Raw genomic sequence first — 25,011 nt, forward strand, 5'->3', positions numbered from 1 at the left:
CTCATTTTAGAGCACTGACCCCTGTAAACAGAGATCCAGCAAGTTGGTTGTGGTTAACACAGTGACAACTAAACAGAGATCCAGCATGTTGGTTGTGGTCAACACAGTGACAACTAAACAGAGATCCAGCATGTTGGTTGTGGTTAACACAGTGACAACTAAACAGAGATCCAGCCTGTTGGTTGTGGTTAACACAGTGACAACTAAACAGAGATCCAGCATGTTGGCTGTGGTTAACACAGTAACAACTAAACAGAGTTCCAGCATGTTGGTTGTGGTTAACACAGTGACAACTAAACAGAGATCCAGCATGTTGGTTGTGGTTAACACAGTGACAACTAAACAGAGATCCAGCATGTTGGTTGTGGTTAACACAGTAACAACTAAACAGAGATCCAGCATGTTGGTTGCAGTTAACACAGTGACAACTTGTTCTTGACTGTCAATTGTTCTCATTTATTCATTATCTCTTTGAGAAATAACACATTTACTAACGGACATATCTAAACAGTCAGGTGATTTAAAGCATCACATGAACATGTTGTTGTGACATTTCATCTCCATGGTAACTGTTAATAATAATAATAAGTCACTGTTTGTTAAGGTAGTTATAGACAGAACAACAACAATAACAATAATAATAATAATAATAATAATAATAAGTCACTGTTTGTTAAGGTAGTTATAGACAGAACAACAACAATAATAATAACAATAATAATAATAATAATAATAATAATAATAAGTCACTGTTTGTTAAGGTAGTTATAGACAGAACAACAACAACAATAATAATAATAATAATAATAATAATAATAATAATAAGTCACTGTTTGTTAAGGTAGTTATAGACAGTACAGCAACAATAATAATAATAATAATAATAAAAATAATAAAAATAATAATAATAATAATAAGTCACTGTTTGTTAAGGTAGTTATAGACAGTACAGCAACAATAATAATAATAATAATAATAATAATAAGCTACTGTTTGTTAAGGTAGTTATAGACAGAACAACAACAATAACAATAACAATATTAATAATAATAATAATAATAATAAGCTACTGTTTGTTAAGGTAGTTATAGACAGTACAGCAACAACAATAATAATAATAATAATAATAATAATAGTTCACTGTTTGTTAAGGTAGTTATAGACAGAACAACAACAATAACAATAACAATAACAATAATATTAATAATAATAATAATAATAGTTCACTGTTTGTTAAGGTAGTTATAGACAGAACAATAATAATAATAATAATAATAATAATAAAAATAATAATAACAATAATAATAATAATAATAATAATAAAAATAATAAAAATAATAATAATAATAATAATAATAAGTCACTGTTTATTAAGGTAGTTATAGACAGTACAGCAATAATAATAATAATAATAATAATAATAAGTCTCTGTTTGTTAAGGTAGTTATAGACAGTACAGCAACAATAATAATAATAATAATAATAATAATAAGTCACTGTTTGTTAAGGTAGTTATAGACAGAACAACAACAATAATAATAATAATAATAATAATAATAATAATAAGTCACTGTTTGTTAAGGTAGTTATAGACAGTACAGCAACAACAATAATAATAATAATAATAATAATAATAATAAGCCACTGTTTGTTAAGGTATTTATAGACAGTACAGCAACAATAATAATAATAATAATAATAATAATAATATTAATAATAAAAATAATAATAATAATAATTAGTCTCTGTTTGTTAAGGTAGTTATAGACAGTACAGCAACACAAGGCCATGTCTCACACTTATTTGTATTCACTAACAGTAGGCTATTTATTGTCTTTCAATCTGTTCTTTTCTAAACGTATCTGAGAATGTAGACAGAAGGGCTAAAACGGACATGATTGATCCGAGGAGGAAATTGTTGATCCATTCAGGAAGTTTTTTTGCATCAAGTGAGAGATGTTATATTATGTAAAGTAGACTAGGTTATAATGTATAATAGCAGTTTGTTTGTGATATGCAGATCAAGGTCTATACCTCGGCTATGGCCTACATATCATAGATGACCAGTCTAAACCTGTTCAGATCAACATAATGTTATAGTCCTACCAGTAGCAGGACAGAGAATGTACTGTATATAACCTACATATCATAGATGACCAGTCTAAACCTGTTCAGATCAACATAATTTTATAGTCCTACCAGTAGCAGGACAGAGAATGTACTGTATATAACCTACATATCATAGATGACCAGTCTAAACCTGTTCAGATCAGTTCACAGAGACCATCAGGTTTGTTGGCATGATAAGTGATCATAGCCTTATAATAGTTTGTAGGTAGTCTAGACCAACAGTACGAGAGTCTGCCTGGCTTTCCTACATACCAACACATTTATTCAATGTTACCGAGAAATATGTGCCACAGTTTCATCAGCCATTTTTGTAACTGCGTAGACAACACACTTACTTTCACGTTCATATGAGGAAATCACAAAACTTCTGACAGTCACTGGTGCAGCCGCCTGTTTTCTTGCAGATGAAGTAGCTTTCACAGGCAACTCATTCAACCAGCCTAAACAATAGTAAATACAAGATGTCAAATGGTCAAAGGTGAATCTCAATAGAGCCATATACATTAGAGAGGGGTATATTGCTGCAGATGTTGGATCTTAATTCGAGGCAGTTTGCTACACCAGGAAAATAATCCTACAGAAACAGGACATTTGAATTATTGTGTGGATTATAATTAATGAACAGTTTTAAAATGGAAAAGTGGAATTTATCATCTTCAGAAACCTTTTCTAAAGTTTAATTACACTCAAATACACTACAAGTTTAGTTTTTCTGCAACAGGGTGATCAAATTAAGATCTTACATCTGTCAAGAGTTTATATCTTTATCGGAAAAGGGCAGTTTGAGTTATTAGCAATAACATTGCAACTGTCAGCTGATGTAAACCTCTGTGATTGGATGTTATAGACCCCCATACATATCCCCATGTACAATTATGTGTACAGATGTAGGATCTTAATTTGATCACACCCCACTACAGAAGAACTTTCCAGCAATGTAGGAAATGTAAAACTTGTCGTGTATTTGAGGTTTAAAAAGGCTTCTGAAGTTTGTAATTTCCACTTAGAAATTTCAGACTTGAGTTTTCCTTACGAAAAATGTAATAACCCCTACAAAAATGTCCATTAATAATACTTCACATAATAATTCACATTTTCTGTTGTCTCAGGAATATTTTCCTGCTGTAGTAAACTGGCTCAAATTAAGATCCTACATATGTACGTGCAAATGTACTTGGTGAATAAAGGTGATTGTGATTCTACAAAAGGTTGAGTCTCTAGATTCCCTTGCTGCTCTGGAGAAATAATGAAATGGTTGTCATGGTGATTTAAACAGGGACCTGGTTATCTCCCAACTCTGATGTCATTTGTTACATTTCACCCTGTTGATAAAGGCAGCTACAAGGATGAACCCAGAAGACAACTCTAAATCAACACTCACTGATATTATCCTAAAAGCCTTTCACTCATATTGTGGTGTCTCTTCGTTTAACAGATAGTCTATGATATTAATATTGTAGCAAACAGTGGTGCAGGGCAGTGAACCCAGGTCGCTGGTGAACAAGGAAAACACCCTATGCATCGCACAAATAGGGTTAACCCAGTATTTATTTATTTATTTTACTAGGCAAGTCAGTTAAGAACAAATTCTTATTTTCAATGATGGCTTAGGAACAGTGGGTTAACTGCCTTGTTCAGGGGTAAACAACCGATTTTTACCTTGTCAGCTCAGGGATTTGATCTTGCAGCCTTTCGGTTACCAATCCAACGCTCTAACTAACCACTAGAGCGTTGGAGCGCAGCTACCTGCCGCCCCAAGTAGGGTTAACCCAGTATCAGTATCAATAGGGTTAACCCAGTATCAGTATCAATAGGGTTAACCCAGTATCAGTATCAATAGGGTTAACCCAGTATCAGTATCAATAGGGTTAACCCAGTATCAGTATCAATAGGGTTAACCCAGTATCAGTGTTAATAGTGTTAACCCAGTATCAGTATCAATAGGGTTAACCCAGTATCAGTATCAATAGGGTTAACCCAGTATCAGTATCAATAGGGTTAACCCAGTATCAGTATCAATAGTGTTAACCCAGTATCAGTATAAATAGTGTTAACCCAGTATCAGTATCAATAGGGTTAACCCAGTATCAGTATAAATAGGGTTAACCCAGTATCAGTATCAATAGTGTTAACCCAGTATCAGTATAAATAGGGTTAACCCAGTATCAGTATAAATAGGGTTAACCCAGTATCAGTATCAATAGTGTAATCCCAGTATCAGTATAAATAGGGTTAACCCAGTATCAGTATAAATAGGGTTAACCCAGTATCAGTATCAATAGTGTTAACCCAGTATCAATAGTGTTAACCCAGTATCAGTATCAATAGTGTTAACCCAGTATCAGTATCAATAGTGTTAACCCAGTATCAGTATAAATAGTGTTAACCCAGTATCAGTATCAATAGGGTTAACCCAGTATCAGTATTAATAGTGTTAACCCAGTATCAGTATCAATAGTGTTAACCCAGTATCAGTATCAATAGTGTTAACCCAGTATCAATAGTGTTAACCCAGTATCAATAGTGTTAACCCAGTATCAGTATAAATAGTGTTAACCCAGTATCAGTATTAATAGTGTTAACCCAGTATCAGTATCAATAGGGTTAACCCAGTATCAGTATCAATAGTGTTAACCCAGTATCAGTATCAATAGTGTTAACCCAGTATCAGTATTAATAGTGTTAACCCAGTATCAGTATTAATAGTGTTAACCCAGTATCAGTATCAATAGGGTTAACCCAGTATCAGTATCAATAGTGTTAACCCAGTATCAGTATCAATAGTGTTAACCCAGTATCAGTATAAATAGTGTTAACCCAGTATCAGTATCAATAGGGTTAACCCAGTATCAGTATTAATAGTGTTAACCCAGTATCAGTATCAATAGTGTTAACCCAGTATCAGTATCAATAGTGTTAACCCAGTATCAATAGTGTTAACCCAGTATCAATAGTGTTAACCCAGTATCAGTATAAATAGTGTTAACCCAGTATCAGTATTAATAGTGTTAACCCAGTATCAGTATCAATAGGGTTAACCCAGTATCAGTATCAATAGTGTTAACCCAGTATCAGTATCAATAGTGTTAACCCAGTATCAGTATCAATAGTGTTAACCCAGTATCAGTATCAATAGTGTTAACCCAGTATCAGTATTAATAGGGTTAACCCAGTATCAGTATCAATAGGGTTAACCCAGTATCAGTATTAATAGGGTTAACCCAGTATCAGTGTTAATAGGGTTAACCCAGTATCAGTATTAATAGGGTTAACCCAGTATCAGTATCAATAGTGTTAACCCAGTATCAGTATTAATAGGGTTAACCCAGTATCAGTATTAATAGGGTTAACCCAGTATCAGTATCAATAGTGTTAACCCAGTATCAGTATCAATAGGGTTAACCCAGTATCAGTATTAATAGTGTTAACCCAGTATCAGTATTAATAGTGTTAACCCAGTATCAGTATCAATAGGGTTAACCCAGTATCAGTATCAATAGGGTTAACCCAGTATCAGTATCAATAGTGTTAACCCAGTATCAGTATCAATAGTGTTAACCCAGTATCAGTATCAATAGGGTTAACCCAGTATCAGTATAAATAGGGTTAACCCAGTATCAGTATCAGTAGGGTTAACCCAGTATCAGTATCAATAGGGTTAACCCAGTATCAGTATCAATAGGGTTAACCCAGTATCAGTATACATAGTGTTAACCCAGTATCAGTATTAATAGTGTTAACCCAGTATCAGTATCAATAGTGTTAACCCAGTATCAGTGTTAATAGTGTTAACCCAGTATCAGTATTAATAGTGTTAACCCAGTATCAGTATTAATAGTGTTAACCCAGTATCAGTATTAATAGTGTTAACCTAGTATCAGTGTTAATTAGTCCTGTGCTTCGACTACTCAGACCCCTCACACATCCGGTCCATTCTGATGGCCTCACAGACACCATACCACTTCTGACACCAATGTAGCAAACAGCGGGGCAGGGAAGTGAACCCAGGTCGCACATGTAAAAGGCCAACAACCTCCGCATCGCGCCATTGGCACCAATTGGGTCACTTGGTTGGAATTATGAAGTGGCTCATATAGCGAGGATCACTGCACTTTAGAGGAACTATGATACCATTACATTATCATATGAAATGTAGAGGATCACTACATTATAGTGGAACTATGATACAATTACATTATCATATGAAATGTAGAGGATCACTACACTATAGAGGAACTATGATACAATTACATTATCATATGAAATGTAGAGGATCACTACACTATAGAGGAACTATGATACAATTACATTATCATATGAAATGTAGAGGATCACTACACTATACTGGAACTATGATATAATTACATTATCATATGAAATGTAGAGGATCACTACATTATAGTGGAACTATGATACAATTACATTATCATATGAAATGTAGAGGATCACTGCACTATAGAGGAACTATGATACAATTACATTATCATATGAAATGTAGAGGATCACTACATTATAGTGGAACTATGATACAATTACATTATCATATGAAATGTAGAGGTTCACTACACTATAGAGGAACTATGATATAATTACATTATCATATGAAATGTAGAGGATCACTACATTATAGTGGAACTATGATACAATTACATTATCATATGAAATGTAGAGGATCACTACACTATAGAGGAACTATGATACAATTACATTATCATATGAAATGTAGAGGATCACTACATTATAGTGGAACTATGATACAATTACATTATCATATGAAATGTAGAGGATCACTACACTATAGAGGAACTATGATACAATTACATTATCATATGAAATGTAGAGGATCACTACACTATAGAGGAACTATGATACAATTACATTATCATATGAAATGTAGAGGATCACTACACTATACTGGAACTATGATATAATTACATTATCATATGAAATGTAGAGGATCACTACATTATAGTGGAACTATGATACAATTACATTATCATATGAAATGTAGAGGATCACTACATTATAGTGGAACTATGATACAATTACATTATCATATGAAATGTAGAGGATCACTACACTATAGAGGAACTATGATACAATTACATTATCATATGAAATGTAGAGGATCACTGCACTATAGAGGAACTATGATACAATTACATTATCATATGAAATGTAGAGGATCACTACACTATAGTGGAACTATGATACAATTACATTATCATATGAAATGTAGAGGATCACTACATTATAGTTGAACTATGATACAATTACATTATCAAATGAAATGTAGAGGATCACTGCACTATAGTAGAACTATGATATAATTACATTATCATATGAAATGTAGAGGATCACTACACTATAGTGGAACTATGATACAATTACATTATCATATGAAATGTAGAGGATCACTACACTATAGAGGAACTATGATACAATTACATTATCATATGAAATGTAGAGGATCACTACACTATAGAGGAACTATGATAGAATTACATTATCATATGAAATGTAGAGGATCACTACACTATAGTAGAACTATAATACAATTACATTATCATATGAAATGTAGACGATCACTACACTATAGAGGAACTATGATACAATTACATTATCATATGAAATGTAGAGGATCACTACACTATAGTGGAACTATGATACAATTACATTATCATATGAAATGTAGAGGATCACTACACTATAGAGGAACTATGATACAATTACATTATCATATGAAATGTAGAGGATCACTACACTATAGTAGAACTATAATACAATTACATTATCATATGAAATGTAGACGATCACTACACTATAGAGGAACTATGATACAATTACATTATCATATGAAATGTAGAGGATCACTACATTATAGTAGAACTATAATACAATTACATTATCATATGAAATGTAGAGGATCACTACACTATAGTGGAACTATGATACAATTACATTATCATATGAAATATAGAGGATCACTACACTATAGAGGAACTATGATACAATTACATTATCATATGAAATGTAGAGGATCACTACACTATAGTGGAACTATGATACAATTACATTATCATATGAAATGTAGAGGATCACTACACTATAGAGGAACTATGATACAATTACATTATCATATGAAATGTAGAGGATCACTACACTATAGTGGAACTATGATACAATTACATTATCATATGAAATGTAGAGGATCACTACACTATAGTGGAACTATGATATAATTACATTATCATATGAAATGTAGAGGATCACTACACTATAGAGGAACTATGATACAACTACATTATCATATGAAATGTAGAGGATCACTACACTATAGTGGAACTATGATACAATTACATTATCATATGAAATGTAGAGGATCACTACACTATAGTGGAACTATGATATAATTACATTATCATATGAAATGTAGAGGATCACTACACTATAGAGGACCTATGATATAATTACATTTTCATATGAAATGTTAAATGTAGAAGTATAATATGTGAATATTGATATATTGAATTTGACTTGACCATGTCCAGTCTGCTCCATTTATATGATTAAACTGACACCAACCTGTCTCAGTAGTAGTAGACTGTTAGGAGTGTTTTACTGTCATTCACTATACTAACATTACACCAACCTGTCTCAGTAGTAGTAGACTGTTAGGAGTGTTTTACTGTCATTCACTATACTAACATTACACCAACCTGTCTCAGTAGTAGTAGACTGTTAGGAGTGTTTTACTGTCATTCACTATACTAACATTACACCAACCTGTCTCAGTAGTAGTAGACTGTTAGGAGGGTTTTACTGTCCTTCACTATACTAACATTACACCAACCTGTCTCAGTAGTAGTAGACTGTTAGGAGTGTTTTACTGTCATTCACTATACTAACATTACACCAACCTGTCTCAGTAGTAGTAGACTGTTAGGAGTGTTTTACTGTCATTCACTATACTAACATTACACCAACCTGTCTCAGTAGTAGTAGACTGTTAGGAGTGTTTTACTGTCATTCACTATACTAACATTACACCAACCTGTCTCAGTAGTAGTAGACTGTTAGGAGGGTTTTACTGTCCTTCACTATACTAACATTACACCAACCTGTCTCAGTAGTAGTAGACTGTTAGGAGTGTTTTACTGTCATTCACTATACTAACATTACATTTAATTTCTCTACACACTTTACATTAATCCCTGGCAGGATTCTCACCTTGAAACTTCATTGTGATTTTTTTCTGTTCTGTTGTGTATATTCTGATGGGTGAGGCCTGAGCTGGAATGTGAAGCTAACTGAAGCTGGCTAGCTTTAGAAAACCAGTATATCAAGCCTGTATCATAGTATACCCCTCAGGCTACGTTCAGGTTTCAGCAAGAGGCAGGTATCAACATGCCGAGTCGTAGGCAACAACCTGGGTTGTATTCATTAGTTTACTCCACAGCCAACAGTTTTAAGATGTTAAATAAAACATAAACCGTTTACTCTAAACGCTGTACAATGTGACCTAAACGGTTTCTGTTGCCAAACGTTTTGTTACGGTGGGCACTAATGAATACACACAACCTGTTTTGAGGAAGTGTAAGTTGTTGTTAGTCTCTCCACAATATTTTTGTCTCTCTTTCACACAACATACCTTCCTGAGTGAAAAGAGTTAACTGTAGATTATAAAGAGAACATGTTTGTTTGTTGCTTGTTGTGTTTTAAGCCTGTTTTGAGAAGACAAGTGTATAGACCTATGATACAGTACACTCTTAGAATAAAGGGTTCCAAACGGGTCCTCCGGCCGTCCCCATAGGAGAACGCTTTTGGGTTCCAGGTAGAACCCTTCTGGCTTCCATGTAGAACCCTCTGTGGAAAGGGTTCTTCACGGAACCCAGAAGTGTTCTACCTAGTACCAAAAAAAGGGTTCTACAAAGGGTTCTCCTATGGGGACAGCCAAAGAACCCTTTTAGATTGTAGATAGTGTAGGAGCGATCACCCTGGGGCACACAGATGGGCACAGAACGAATTCACCCCACGCACCTAATTTATATCAAAACATTTTAAGGAGAGTAGGACTATTATAACACTGTCCACCAAAAATATCATCAACTATATGAATACACATAACAATATCACCAACTATATGAATACACACAACAATACCATCAACTATATTAATACACACAACAATATCATAAACTATATGAATACACATAACAATATCATTCACTATATTAATACACACAACAATATCATCAACTATATGAATACACATAACAATATCACCAACTATATGAAAACACATGACAATATCATCAACTATATGAATACACATAACAATATCATCAACTATATGAATACACACAACAATATCATCAACTATATGAATACACATAACAATATCATCAACTATATCAATACACACAACAATATCATCAACTATATTAATACACACAACAATATCACCAACTATATTAATACACATGACAATCGTCGTCTTACCTTTTATCTCTCAATAGAAACAGAGTCTGAATGATCATTCGGTCGTCGAAAGTTGCTTTCGTTTGCTCTGCTCATTTACATATCAGGTTCTGCCTGTTCTCTCTCCACTCCCTCTCTCTTTACAGCTCTTACAATGTGCCTTGGCAAACATTCTACAACTGTCTGGAAGTCTATTGGAGGGATGTGACACCATTCTTCCATAAGAAATTACATCATTTGGTGTTTTTTTGATGGTAAGTTTTCAATTGTGTTGAGACTCTGACCTGTCCAATGAGCCAGACTGATTAAAGAATCCTACAGTACTTAAACACCCTCTCTCTCTCTCACACACACACACACACACACACACACACACACACACACACACACATGCGCAGTGCAGTAATTAGAATCCCAGTCTACTGTACACTCCCCTCCTCTGCCTCTCTCCATCACTTTCTCTGTGTCGTCTGTTGCTGTCTCTGTTGGTGGGGGTTAGGCCTACTATAATTACAACATTCACAACATAACAACACAACTACAAAACACCATTAAATACAGTTGGTTACTACAATACAACATCCACAACATGACAACACAACTACACAACACCATTAAATACAGTTGGAATGTAGTTAGAATACTCAAACTGTTTCCATCAAACAGAAGAACAACCAGAAAGCTGGATCAACACCTTTAGATTTCTACATAGGTGGCTGTGTGTGTAGATGCTGTTTGTCTTTGTAGGACAGTAGTTCAGGTGGCTGTTTGTGTAGACTGCTGTTTGTCTTTGTAGGGCAGTAGTTCAGGTGGCTGTGTGTGTAGATGCTGTTTGTCTTTGTAGTACAGTAGTTCAGGTGGCTGTTTGTGTAGATGCTGTTTGTCTTTGTAGGACAGTAGTTCAGGTGGCTGTGTGTGTAGATGCTGTTTGTCTTTGTAGGACAGTAGATCAGGTGGCTGTTTGTGTAGATGCTGTTTGTCTTTCTAGGACAGTAGTTCAGGTGGCTGTGTGTGTAGATGCTGTTTGTCTTTGTAGTACAGTAGTTCAGGTGGCTGTTTGTGTAGACTGCTCCTTGTCTTTGTAGGGCAGTAGTTCAGGTGGCTGTTTGTGTAGATGCTGTTTGTCTTTGTAGGGCAGTAGTTCAGGTGGCTGTTTGTGTAGATGCTGTTTGTCTTTGTAGGACAGTAGTTCAGGTGGCTGTTTGTGTAGATGCTGTTTGTCTTTGTAGGACAGTAGTTCAGGTGGCTGTTTGTGTAGATGCTCCTTGTCTTTGTAGGACAGTAGTTCAGGTGGCTGTTTGTGTAGATGCTGTTTGTCTTTGTAGGACAGTAGTTCAGGTGGCTGTTTGTGTAGATGCTGTTTGTATTTGTGGGACAGTAGTTCAGGTGGCTGTTTGTGTAGATGCTGTTTGTCTTTGTAGGACAGTAGTTCGGGTAGCTGTGTGTGTAGACTGCTCCTTGTCTTTGTAGGACAGTAGTTCAGGTGGCTGTTTGTATAGATGCTGTTTGTCTTTCTAGGGCAGTAGTTCAGGTGGCTGTGTGTGTAGATGCTGTTTGTCTTTCTAGGGCAGTAGTTCAGGTGGCTGTGTGTGTAGACTGCTCCTTGTATTTGTAGGGCAGTAGTTCAGGTGGCTGTTTGTGTAGATGCTGTTTGTCTTTGTGGGACAGTAGTTCAGGTGGCTGTTTGTGTAGATGCTGTTTGTCTTTGTAGGGCAGTAGTTCAGGTGATTACCCTTTGGGAATGTAGTGAAGTAAAATTATCAACAATATAAATTCAAAAGTAAAGTACAGATACCCCCAAAAAAACTACTTAAGTAGTACTTTATAGTATTTTTACTGAAGTACTTTACACCACTGGCCATGGGTACACCTTCCTGAAAACAATGACTCCATACTTTGCTGAAACCTGTTCTGCCAGTTCATGTCCTTAAAGACTAGAATGTTCCAATGTGGTTACCCAAAGAGATGACAAGATAGTTCACACATTCATCATCCAGGGTAACTATCAAACATATATGTTACATTTCTGGTCGGTCCATAACTTGTTTCCTGCTTGTAGCAGGCCGTGTTAACAGGAATCCTTTTCTCTAACTAGAAGTCATGTGATTTCATGAGAATATTTTTCTGCAGTGAGAGTGTAATGCAAGTCAAGGTGTCCCTGGATGAATGTCATTTTCTTTATGTTGGTTAGATTTTAAAACGTTTGATTGTCACAGACACCAGATAGATGCAAAGAAATGTGTTGTTTTACAGGGTCAGCCATAGTAGTACGGCGCCCCTGGAGCAAATTAGGTGTAAGTGCCTTGCTTAAGGGCACCAACAGATTTTTACCTTGACGGCTCAGGTATTCAAACCAGCAACATTTCAGTTACTGACCCACCACTCGAACCACTAGTCTATCTGACCATACCAGTTACTGACCCACCACTCTAACCACTAGTCTACCTGACCATACCAGTTACTGACCCACCACTCTAACCACTAGTCTATCTGACCATACCAGTTACTGACCCACCACTCTAACCACTAGTCTATCTGACCATACCAGTTACTGACCCACCACTCTAACCACTAGTCTATCTGACCATACCAGTTACTGACCCACCACTCTAACCACTAGTCTATCTGACCATACCAGTTACTGACCCACCACTCTAACCACTAGTCTATCTGACCATACCAGTTACTTACTCACCACTCTAACCACTAGTCTATCTGACCATACCAGTTACTGACCCACCACTCTAACCACTAGTCTATCTGACCAATTCATACCAGTTACTGACCCACCACTCTAACCACTAGTCTATCTGACCATACCAGTTACTGACCCACCACTCTAACCACTAGTCTATCTGACCATACCAGTTACTGACCCACCACTCTAACCACTAGTCTACCTGACCATACCAGTTACTGACCCACCACTCTAACCACTAGTCTATCTGACCATACCAGTTACTGACCCACCACTCTAACCACTAGTCTATCTGACCATACCAGTTACTGACCCACCACTCTAACCACTAGTCTATCTGACCATACCAGTTACTGACCCACCACTCTAACCACTAGTCTATCTGACCATACCAGTTACTGACCCACCACTCTAACCACTAGTCTATCTGACCATACCAGTTACTGACCCACCACTCTAACCACTAGTCTATCTGACCATACCAGTTACTGACCCACCACTCTAACCACTAGTCTATCTGACCATACCAGTTACTTACTCACCACTCTAACCACTAGTCTATCTAACCATACCAGTTACTGACCCACCACTCTAACCACTAGTCTATCTGACCAATTCATACCAGTTACTGACCCACCACTCTAACCACTAGTCTACCTGACCATGCCAGTTACTGACCCACCACTCTAACCACTAGTCTATCTGACCATACCAGTTACTTACTCACCACTCTAACCACTAGTCTATCTGACCATACCAGTTACTGACCCACCACTCTAACCACTAGTCTATCTGACCAATTCATACCAGTTACTGACCCACCACTCTAACCACTAGTCTACCTGACCATGCCAGTTACTGACCCACCACTCTAACCACTAGTCTATCTGACCATGCCAGTTACTGACCCACCACTCTAACCACTAGTCTATCTGACCATACCAGTTACTTACTCACCACTCTAACCACTAGTCTATCTGACCATACCAGTTACTGACCCACCACTCTAACCACTAGTCTATCTGACCAATTCATACCAGTTACTGACCCACCACTCTAACCACTAGTCTACCTGACCATGCCAGTTACTGACCCACCACTCTAACCACTAGTCTATCTGACCATACCAGTTACTGACCCACCACTCTAACCACTAGTCTATCTGACCATACCAGTTACTGACCCACCACTCTAAACACTAGTCTATCTGACCATACCAGTTACTGACCCACCACTCTAACCACTAGTCTATCTGACTATACCAGTTACTGACCCACCACTCGAACCACTAGTCTATCTGACCAATCCATACCAGTTACTGACCCACCACTCTAACCACTAGTCTACCTGACCATACCAGTTACTGACCCACCACTCTAACCACTAGTCTATCTGACCATACCAGTTACTGACCCACCACTCTAACCACTAGTCTACCTGACCATACCAGTTACAGCCTTCCCTGTAGCTCAGTTGGTAGAGCATGGTGTTTGCAACACCAGGGTTGTGGGTTCGATTCCCACGGGGGGCCAGCACAGGAACAAAAAAAAAAAAAAAAAAATAATGTATGAAATGTATGCATTCACTACTGTAAGTCGCTCTGGATAAGAGCGTCTGCTAAATGACTAAAATGTAAATGTACTGACCCACCACTCTAAGCACTAGTCTATCTGACCATACCAGTTACTGACCCACCACTCTAACCACTAGTCTACCTGACCATACCAGTTACTGACCCACCACTCTAAGCACTAGTCTATCTGACCATACCAGTTACTGACCCACCACTCTAACCACTAGTCTATCTGACCATACCAGTTACTGACCCACCACTCTAACCACTAGTCTATCTGACCATACCAGTTACTGACCCACCACTCTAACCACTAGTCTATCTGACCATACCAGTTACTGACCCACCACTCTAACCACTAATCTACCTGACCATACCAGTTACTGACCCACCACTCTAACCACTAGTCTATCTGACCATACCAGTTACTGACCCACCACTCTAACCACTAGTCTATCTGACCATACCAGTTACTGACCCACCACTCTAACCACTAGTCTACCTGACCATACCAGTTACTGACCCACCACTCTAAGCACTAGTCTATCTGACCATACCAGTTACTGACCCACCACTCTAACCACTAGTCTATCTGACCATACCAGTTACTGACCCACCACTCTAACCACTAGTCTATCTGACCATACCAGTTACTGACCCACCACTCTAACCACTAGTCTATCTGACCATACCAGGTACTGACCCAACGCTCTAACAACTAGTCTACTTTGAGCACTTGCACTGGGCCTCCATTGAGTATCCATGTGTCAAGCAGTACAGAGAAACCCCCTCTAGATGACAGCAGAGGCTCTTGGATCTACCCTGTCTATCCACCAGTTTGGTGACCTTGTTCCATCAATATGTCCATACTACTTCACAACCCATTTGAGGTCTTGACCAGCAATGTCCCATTGGGCTCAACCAAGCCAAGAGTGAGGTTCTAGAAAGAGGACTGACTTTCATACCAACTCCTAAACAGGTGGACTGACTTTCATACCAACTCCTAAACAGGTGGACTGACTTTCATACCAACTCCTAAACAGGTGGACTGACTTTCATACCAACTCCTAAACAGGTGGGCTGACTTTCATACCAACTCCTAAACAGGTGGACTGACTTTCATACCAACTCCTAAACAGGTGGACTGGCTTTCATACCAACTCCTAAACAGGTGGACTGGGAGGAGCTCCGGAGGGGATCTACACGTCTATCATAGTAGATTGAAGTTATCAGATCATTGTGAATATGAAACAGATTTTCCTCAGATACTATTTCCAAACCCCTCATATTGGGAACCTCAGTTGGAGTCAGAAACTATACAGACTCTGATACGTAGGGATGTGACTTCCTTTTCACAATTCAGAACCAGACTTTTTTATCAGTTTAACCATACAAATGGTTAAAAATCAAGCTCTAGAAATATAGTGATTAAACCAGCAGATAAGGGGCTCAGAATGTTGTAATGGATAAAGTGAATATCTTCTTGAAGCCAATAGACAATAGGATCATGTTAAACACTATGTTCCATTGTCCCACTCAACACAACTGGAAAACACAAAGATTAATCCAGGAGATAAACTGTATGAGGATAAGTACATTACAGATAAACAGATGGTCTGTCTTTTTGGGACAGATTCTCCAAGGCCTAGGCAGTTTTACTTACTGCCTAAAATACATATCTCCTGAGACGTGGGCGGTTCCCTGCGGCTGACCAATTGGAAGTGATTGTGTCTCAGAGACGTGGGCGGTTCCCTGCGGCTGACCAATAGGAAGTGATTGTGTCTCAGAATCTTACTGTATTGATGAATAAATAGACTTTTATATCAACCCTCTACCCCAGAAACACCCAGCTATGTTCAGGGTACTGATGAATGAAGGGTTTATTACTATTGTAGTACTGACTTTAATATCAACCCTCTATCCCAGAAACACCCAGCTATGTTCAGGATACTGATGAATGAAGGGTTTATTACTATTGTAGTACTGACTTTAATATCAACCCTCTATCCCAGAAACACCCAGCTATGTTCAGGATACTGATGAATGAAGGGTTTATTACTATTGTAGTTCTGACTTTAATATCAACCCTCTATCCCAGAAACACCCAGCTATGTTCAGGATACTGATGAATGAAGGGTTTATTACTATTGTAGTACTGACTTTAATATCAACCCTCTATCCCAGAAACACCCAGCTATGTTCAGGATACTGATGAAGGGTTTATTACTATTGTAGTACTGACTTTAATATCAACCCTCTATCCCAGAAACACCCAGCTATGTTCAGGATACTGATGAATGAAGGGTTTATTACTATTGTAGTACTGACTTTAATATCAACCCTCTATCCCAGAAACACCCAGCTATGTTCAGGGTACTGATGAATGAAGGGTTTATTACTATTGTAGTTCTGACTTTAATATCAACCCTCTATCCCAGAAACACCCAGCTATGTTCAGGATACTGATGAATGAAGGGTTTATTACTATTGTAGTACTGACTTTAATATCAACCCTCTATCCCAGAAACACCCAGCTATGTTCAGGATACTGATGAAGGGTTTATTACTATTGTAGTACTGACTTTAATATCAACCCTCTATCCCAGAAACACCCAGCTATGTTCAGGATACTGATGAATGAAGGGTTTATTACTATTGTAGTACTGACTTTAATATCAACCCTCTATCCCAGAAACACCCAGCTATGTTCAGGATACTGATGAATGAAGGGTTTATTACTATTGTAGTACTGACTTTAATATCAACCCTCTATCCCAGAAACACCCAGCTATGTTCAGGATACTGATGAATGAAGGGTTTATTACTATTGTAGTACTGACTTTAATATCAACCCTCTATCCCAGAAACACCCAGCTATGTTCAGGATACTGATAAATGAAGGGTTTATTACTATTGTAGTACTGACTTTAATATCAACCCACTATCCCAGAAACACCCAGCTATGTTCAGGATACTGATGAATGAAGGGTTTATTACTATTGTAGTACTGACTTTAATATCAACCCTCTATCCCAGAAACACCCAGCTATGTTCAGGATACTGATGAATGAAGGGTTTATTACTATTGTAGTACTGACTTTAATATCAACCCTCTATCCCAGAAACACCCAGCTATGTTCAGGATACTGATGAATGAAGGGTTTATTACTATTGTAGTACTGACTTTAATATCAACCCTCTATCCCAGAAACACCCAGCTATGTTCAGGGTACTGATGAATGAAGGGTTTATTACTATTGTAGTACTGACTTTAATATCAACCCTCTATCCCAGAAACACCCAGCTATGTTCAGGATACTGATGAACGAAGGGTTTATTACTATTGTAGTACTCTTTTTATTAACTTAACTACTGACTTGTTCTATTGTTGTTGCATTGTCAAGAGGTTAACCTGCAAGGAAGCATTTCAGTACATAATACTTGTATTGTACTTTATATTATTATAGATATTTTAGGGTTGCCATGGATTTCAAGCAGGCAACGCCATCAGGTCCAAACCCAAAACAAGGAAATTGTAGGAGACAGGCGTGTTGGGGTTTCCTGCCAGCATGACCACCCGCTTCACTTCCTGAACATGAAAAAGGGTGAAAGGTGGGATGCAGTAATAAGGAGGTTTTTTCAGTTTCTTTTTCAGTATTTTATTTCAGTGTTGATTAATTTAGTTAATTTAGTAAATTGTATTTAGTTATTTAGTGCAGATAATGAGATACTTCTTCTGTAGTTTGTCAGATGCAGTGAACCTGCTGAGAGATGAAGGAGGGGATGAGAGGCCAGAACATCATCTTCATGGAGGACATTGATGCCAGATGCAGTGAACCTGCTGAGAGATGAAGGAGGGGATGAGAGGCCAGAACATCAGTCTCATCTTCATGGAGAACATTGATGCCAGATGCAGTGAACCTGCTGAGAGATGAAGGAGGGGAAGAGAGGCCAGAACATCAACCTCATCTTCATGGAGGACATTGATGCCAGATGCAGTGAACCTGCTGAGAGATGAAGGAGGGGATGAGAGGCCAGAACATCATCTTCATGGAGAACATTGATGCCAGATGCAGTGAACCTGCTGAGAGATGAAGGAGGGGATGAGAGGCCAGATCATCAACCTCATCTTCATGGAGAACATTGATGCCAGATGCAGTGAACCTGCTGAGAGATGAAGGAGGGGATGAGAACCCAGAACATCAACCTCATCTTCATGGAGAACACTGATTCCAGATGCAGCTACAAGTGCAAGTAATTAACCTTTTTTATTCAAGATCTCATTGACTTTAACATTTGAAAAGCAGTTTCTCCAACAATAGTTTTAACATGAACATTTTGTCTATATCCTTTTAGAGAAACTTTCTTGAATTGAAGCATGGGACCAAATTGGTTGTTCCAGTTTTCCATGCTGATGGACATGACTTGCCATGTCAGGTACTTGAACAGGATCATTAATATTATCCGTAGGTATTTATTCATATTTTATAAGGTTTTAACCAAATAACCCTTTTACCATGGTATGACATGATTTTATATTTGTAGATGAAATTCAACACCCGATATGTGGAAGGTGCTGGACTGGCAGATGGGGAGCAGATGGAGAGGCTGTGGTCGTTTCTGAGGCGCTTTGGGAAGGTCACCAAAGAAATGAGGCCGTCCCATCTTATTGACCTCTTGACTGATGCACTTCTCCACCATGGGAAAACGCCAGAGGCTACGTTAGTACACTTGGAATTGTTATTAATTTACTTGATGCTGGTTGACTCTAGTGATGTTCCTAACATTTCCTGTTGTTTTGATGCAGTGGACTCTCTGCCATAGAGGGTTTCCCCAGCAACAGAAGTTGCAACAGAGGCAAAAAGGGAAATGGAAGAAATTGCACAGTCTCTTCCAGGTAAACCATTGTATCAATAATCTAAGCAGAGAATTTCAGTATTGATTTGAAATGTTGTCACATCTGTCACTGTTGTTATGTTGTAGGAACAACACTGGACACCATTAGGAATTGGGGCAGGAATGTCAGTGTTGTTATGTTGTAGGAACAACACTGGACACCATTAGGGATTGGGGCAGGAATGTCAGTGTTGTTATGTTGTAGGAACAACACTGGACACCATTAGGGATTGGGGCAGGAATGTCAGTGTTGTTATGTTGTAGGAACAACACTGGACACCATTAGGGATTGGGGCAGGAATGTCAGTGTTGTTATGTTGTAGGAACAACACTGGACACCATTAGGGATTGGGGCAGGAATGTCAGTGTTGTTATGTTGTAGGAACAACACTGGACACCATTAGGGATTGGGGCAGGAATGTCAGTGTTGTTATGTTGTAGGAACAACACTGGACACCATTAGGGATTGGGGCAGGAATGTCAGTGTTGTTATGTTGTAGGAACAACACTGGACACCATTAGGGATTGGGGCAGGAATGTCAGTGTTGTTATGTTGTAGGAACAACACTGGACACCATTAGGGATTGGGGCAGGAATGTCACTGTTGTTATGTTTTAGGAACAACACTGGACACCATTAGGGATTGGGGCAGGAATGTCAGTGTTGTTATGTTGTAGGAACAACACTGGACACCATTAGGGATTGGGGCAGGAATGTCAGTGTTGTTATGTTGTAGGAACAACACTGGACACCATTAGGGATTGGGGCAGGAATGTCAGTGTTGTTATGTTGTAGGAACAACACTGGACACCATTAGGGATTGGGGCAGGAATGTCAGTGTTGTTATGTTGTAGGAACAACACTGGACACCATTAGGGATTGGGGCAGGAATGTCAGTGTCACCCTTGAGAGGCAAAAACCTGCTCTGTGCTGCGAGGAGCAATATGTTGCAATGCTCCAGCAACATACAATTGCAATGTATGTAATTCATTTCAAATGACTAAACAAAGTTGTTATTTTTCTACATGCATTATTGTATGCCCTCTGTAATCCATGTTTTATTTTCAGGGTACAGCAGGAAAGTGGAGATGGAACAGCTGTTTTTCAGCTTGTGCAGTTCGATAGGTACTTCCTCAGTTTTTAACAGTGTAATTGTTAGATCAATGAATATAATTGATCTCCCTGGTCAAAGTATTTAGACATTTTCTGATGACAGAAAATTGAAGATGATGGAGAGGAAGAACAGCATCCTCCATCGATGGTCCCCCACCAGCAGTCTCTTCCAGACTGCACTCCACAGACTGCAGAGGAACAGATTGATGGTCCCCCACCAGCAGTCTCTTCCAGACTACACTCCACAGACTGCAGAGTAACAGATTGATGGTCCCCCACCAGCAGTCTCTTCCAGACTGCACTCCACAGACTGCAGAGTAACAGATTGATGGTCCCCCACCAGCAGTCTCTTCCAGACTGCACTCCACAGACTGCAGAGTAACAGATTGATGGTCCCCCACCAGAAGTCTCTTCCAGACTGCACTCCACAGACTGCAGAGTAACAGATTGATGGTCCCCCACCAGCAGTCTCTTCCAGACTGCACTCCACAGACTGCAGAGGAACAGATTGATGGTCCCCCACCAGCAGTCTCTTCCAGACTGCACTCCACAGACTGCAGAGTAACAGATTGATGGTCCCCCACCAGCAGTCTCTTCCAGACTGCACTCCACAGACTGCAGAGTAACAGATTGATGGTCCCCCACCAGAAGTCTCTTCCAGACTGCACTCCACAGACTGCAGAGGAACAGATTGATGGTCCCCCACCAGCAGTCTCTTCCAGACTGCACTCCACAGACTGCAGAGGAACAGATCGATGGTCCCCCACCAGCAGTCTCTTCCAGACTGCACTCCACAGACTGCAGAGGAACAGATTGAGGACCAATCTGGAGGGAAACTTCAGTCTGCTGCTAGAACGGAGGTTCCTCTGTGGCCTGAAAGTATGCAGGTTAAAGATATATATTCAACAATAGGAACAAGTCAACTCATATCAGTTCTATGATAATTCTGGGTGGTCAAACACAATAATAATGTTTATTTGTATCTGTTTCTGAACTTGGTTTCTGTTGCTAATGATCTATTGTTGGATGGTAATCAGAGTAATTTTATAGCAGCTTTAGGTCATTTTTGATTTATTTTTTGTTTAGATTGGATTACCTTTAACATATTTTCTGTCTGTATTATCTGTTATCAATAGATGGTCAAGGTATTGATTATGTCACACTCTGACCTAGGAGAGCTGTGTTTTCTCTGTTTAGCTAGACCAGGGTGTGATAGGTGGGTGGGCAATCTATGTTTTATTTTCTATGTTTTGGCCGGGTATGTTTTCCAATCAGAGGCAGGTGTCTTTCGTTGTCTCTGATTGGAAGCCATACTTAGGCAGCCTGTTTTTCCTTTGTCCTTGTGGGTAGTTATTTTCTGTTTAGTTGGTGAAACCTGACAGAACTGTTTTGCTGTCGTTTTGTTTGATTGTCAGAGTGTTCTGAGTAAAATAAATACAAGATGAACATCTTCCACGCTGCACCTTGGTCTACTCCTTTCCACAGCTGTGACAGATTATCTGTTATCAATCGATGGTAAAGGTATTGATTATCTGTTATCAATAGATGGTCAAGGTATTGATTATCTGTTATCAATAGATGGTCAAGGTATTGATTATCTGTTATCAATAGATGGTCAAGGTATTGATTATCTGTTATCAATAGATGGTCAAGGTATTGATTATCTGTAATCAATAGATGGTCAAGGTATTGATTATCTGTTATCAATAGATGGTCAAGGTATTGATTATCTGTTATCAATAGATGGTCAAGGTATTGATTATCTGTTATCAATAGATGGTCAAGGTATTGATTATCTGTTATCAATAGATGGTCAAGGTATTGATTATCTGTTATCAATAGATGGTCAAGGTATTGATTATCTGTTATCAATAGATGGTCAAGGTATTGATTATATGTTATCAATAGATGGTCAAGGTATTGATTATCTGTTATCAATAGATGGTCAAGGTATTGATTATCTGTAATCAATAGATGGTCAAGGTATTGATTATCTGTTATCAATAGATGGTCAAGGAATTGATTTTCTGTTATCAATAGATGGTCAAGGTATTGATTATCTGTTATCAATAGATGGTCAAGGTATTGATTATCTGTTATCAATAGATGGTCAAGGTATTGATTATCTGTTATCAATAGATGGTCAAGGTATTGATTATCTGTTATCAATAGATGGTCAAGGTATTGCCAACTGCCTGTCCAAAAGGCCACGGTCGGTAGTAGCATAAAAACACATGTGAAGGACTACAACCTGAGGAGACGAGGTTTGTCCTCACAGCTCCTACAGGCCCTGGTGTATGAGGATGCAGTGCAGGTGGACAGCACTGATTGGTCCTGGAGAGCAGGAGGAGCAGAGGATGATGGGGAGGTGCACCTCAAGCTAAGGCTCTTGGTGCTCTTTGTGAAGAGAAGCGGTAGATTGAGGATGATGTCTTCACTGCCAAGATGTTCTACTCACATGGGCAGGAACTGATCGTGGAGGCCTTACAACATTACACAGAGCAGGAACTGATCTTGGAGGCCTTATAACATTACACAGAGCAGGAACTGATCGTGGAGGCCTTACAACATTACACAGAGCAGGAACTGATCGTGGAGGCCTTACAACATTACACAGAGCAGGAACTGATCGTGGAGGCCTTACAACATTACACAGAGCAGGAACTCATCGTGGAGGCCTTACAACATTACACAGAGCAGGAACTGATCGTGGAGGCCTTACAACATTACACAGAGCAGGAACTGATCGTGGAGGCCTTACAACATTACACAGAGCAAGATGGATGTTGTCTCGGGGAAAGAGCTGTCCTTGCTGGAAAGCTTGATGAGCTCCAGCATGCAGAAGGACAATGTGAATCGTTCAGAAGGGCTTTTATTGAGGGCAGAAACTATGAAGAGGATGAGGATGACTATTATGATGTCGATGATGACGATGACTACGACCGTGATATTGATGGAGGAACAGATTAAAGAAAAAAAATAAGCAAACACGTTTCGTGTTCGCCAAAAAGCATGTGGGAGACTCCTCAAACATATGGAAGAAGGTACTCTGCTCAGATTAGACTAAAATTGAGCTTTTTGGCCATCAAGGAAAATGCTATGTCTGGCGCAAACCCAACACCTCTCATCACCCCGAGACTACCATCCCCACAGTGAAGCATGGTGGTGGCACCATCATGCTGTGGGGATGTTTTTCATAGGTAGGCACTGGGAAACTGGTCAGAAATGTTTGCACATGGAAGAAGTGGTCAGAAAGTGACATTTCGGATCTGAATGCCAAAACATTCAAGAGATGAAGATGCTCAAAGTTGACCCACTTCGCATACCCCACCATATCATTAGACATTCATGTCTTCATAACTATAAAAGAGAAATGGTTGAATTTGATCTCATTTCACTTTTACTGCAGTGGGCTAAATCAGGGTCCCACAGAGTGTTTCTTGATAGTCTTTAAACAAATCTACTTTGAAACAAAAGTGTACACCACAAACACATGGCTATGGTTTAACCTCTTTGGTATAGGGGGCAGTATTGAGAATTTTGGAAAAAATATGTTCCCATTTTTAACTGCCTCCTACACCAACTCAGAAGCTAGAATATGCATATTATTGTTCAGGTTTGGATAGAAAACACTCTGAATTTTCTAAAACTGTTTGAATGGTGTCTGTGAGTATAACAGAACTCCTATGGCAGGCAAAAACCTGACAAGGCTTCAAGCAGGAAGTACCCTGTCTGACAAGGAGTCGTGCGTCTTACCTCTTTTTATTGAAAAGTAAGGATCTTAGCTGTAACGTGACAATTCCCAGGGCTCCAATAGGCTCTCAGAGCCCGCGAAATAACTGAAGGTTTACGAGGGAACCTCAGGTTGAAATATATTATCGCCTTTTGTAAGTGGATGCTCGGAGGACCTTTCAATGATGCGCGTGCATGAGTCGCTTCTGAGGAGAAATTTTATTCGGCTGTTTAGGCTCAATGCATACTCCCGGTCGGAATATTAACACTTCTCTATGACATAAATGGCATAAAAATTGGTTTTAAACAGCGGTTGACATGCTTCGAAGTACGGTAATGGAATATTTAGACATTTTTGACACGCCAATGCGCCATGCGCGACACCGCG

General features: G+C 38.6%; 1 long non-coding RNA gene across 1 annotated transcript; it reads right to left on the minus strand.

Moving 5' to 3' along the window:
- Nucleotides 1–4: 4 nt before the first annotated feature.
- Nucleotides 5–10,772, minus strand: LOC115149662 (uncharacterized). The gene is made up of 3 exons (XR_003866917.1): nt 10,633–10,772; nt 2,466–2,570; nt 5–21 (listed from the first exon to the last, which is right to left on the minus strand). It is a non-coding gene; the product is annotated as an uncharacterized LOC115149662 (long non-coding RNA).
- Between the last annotated feature and the right edge of the window lie 14,239 nt (nt 10,773–25,011).

The sequence above is a fragment of the Salmo trutta genome, chromosome 15 (genome assembly GCF_901001165.1).
Source record: "Salmo trutta chromosome 15, fSalTru1.1, whole genome shotgun sequence".
Classification (NCBI taxonomy): Eukaryota; Metazoa; Chordata; class Actinopteri; order Salmoniformes; family Salmonidae; genus Salmo; species Salmo trutta.